The sequence below is a fragment of the Galeopterus variegatus genome, unplaced genomic scaffold, assembly GCF_000696425.1.
Source record: "Galeopterus variegatus unplaced genomic scaffold, G_variegatus-3.0.2 Scaffold851, whole genome shotgun sequence".
Classification (NCBI taxonomy): domain Eukaryota; kingdom Metazoa; phylum Chordata; class Mammalia; order Dermoptera; family Cynocephalidae; genus Galeopterus; species Galeopterus variegatus.
The window spans coordinates 268,261-269,838 of NW_007726962.1; positions in this window are offsets into that span (position 1 = coordinate 268,261).

The window sequence follows — 1,578 nt, forward strand, 5'->3', positions numbered from 1 at the left end:
GATTGTCGGGTCAAGAAATTTTATGTTCACTGATGGGGGTTTAACTGCTTTGGAGGCTGCAGAAGGTATATATACTTAGAAGATTATAGTAAAGTCAATGATAGGAAAGAGTCAAACTTATGTGTATAAAAGGTACTGAGAGAGAGAGAGAGGGGTCTGTGCTTGGGACCCCAAGGGAGGGGCTCCCAGGTTCTACTCCTTGCTTGCCAACCTTGAGCACTGCGGTGGTTTAGTAATGTTTTCTACCTCTGAGTGTCATTATGCATTTAAAAAGTGGATGCCTCAAATAGGCAAACCTGCGGTACCAATTTGAGCCAAACATTGACCTTCTCTTTGTCTCAGAGTTTTGGCACCTGTCAAGTTGGGTGGGCTATTAAACTACTTGCTTTTAGGTGCCTTTCAGCCCTGTGGTTCTATGATTTTAGATTCCTCCTCTGCTTATCTTGAAGGGCTGTTCTGAGGTTTAAATGAAATATTGGATATATAAGTGCCATAAAAAGTATAAAGTGCTATACAAATGTAAAAGTGTTTTAAATTATGCATTTCCAGATATAATCAACAACCTGCACATGCTCTCCCAAACAAAGCAAATGGGCTTCTGGACTTCGATTTCCAATTAGTCTCAAGACATATGATTTTACTTTGTCCCAGTTTTCAGAAGCAAAAAGAGCAAAAGCTTCATATGATCTTTATTAAGAAGGTACTAAGCCATTTAGAAATGGTGGGCACATTTTGTGGCTAGGCTAATTTTTCACTGCCATGTGGGTCCCCCGAATAGCTTTTACTGTGCAGACTAATAAAAATAATAGGAGAGTTGAAACTGAGGAAAATTAAATTTCAATATATATTCTGCAAGGGTTGTTTTGGTGTTTGTGTATATTTTCCTATATGCTTCTAATCTCTTCACATGGTTATAGGCCAGGTGTTAATAGGTTTGGCATGTTATTAACATTTAGGTATTGAAAATTAATGTGGTGCATGCCTGTGTGTATGTAGCAAGGGGCTGAATCTGGAATCTGCATATTCACTTTAGGAACACTGGGAAGGAAAAGGTGAGCCAAGAATCCTATTTTGCATGAAGGACACTAGCTAGAGCCTCTAGGTCCCCAAGAGAAACACTGCAGAAAACATTTTTCATTAAACAAACATCCAGTAAAAACCCAATAGGTGCCATACACTGTACCAGTAGCTGGGAACACAGAGATGAAAAAGATACCCCTTTCTTAAATGTTCATGCATTCTATAAGAGAGAGACACACACAAAGGTCAGGTCACATGACACTAAGACTTAGATTCCATGATAAAAAGTGGAAGGTAAAAACTGCTCCAAACTCTTCCTGGGGTGGTGGTCAGGGAAATCGGTGTCCTGGAAGATAGGGAATTTAAAGGATATATTTGAATATTTGTATTCAATTTAAAGTACGCCACTTTTTGCCCAAATAATACTGCATGAAGGCACTGTACTATGAAATCTCTCTTCAAGGCACGCACACTCTGCTGCTATTTACACAACTACAAAAGCAGACAAGGCCAAAAGCAGCCACACCAGGTGCTGTGGTTTGTTAATGGACAGAAATG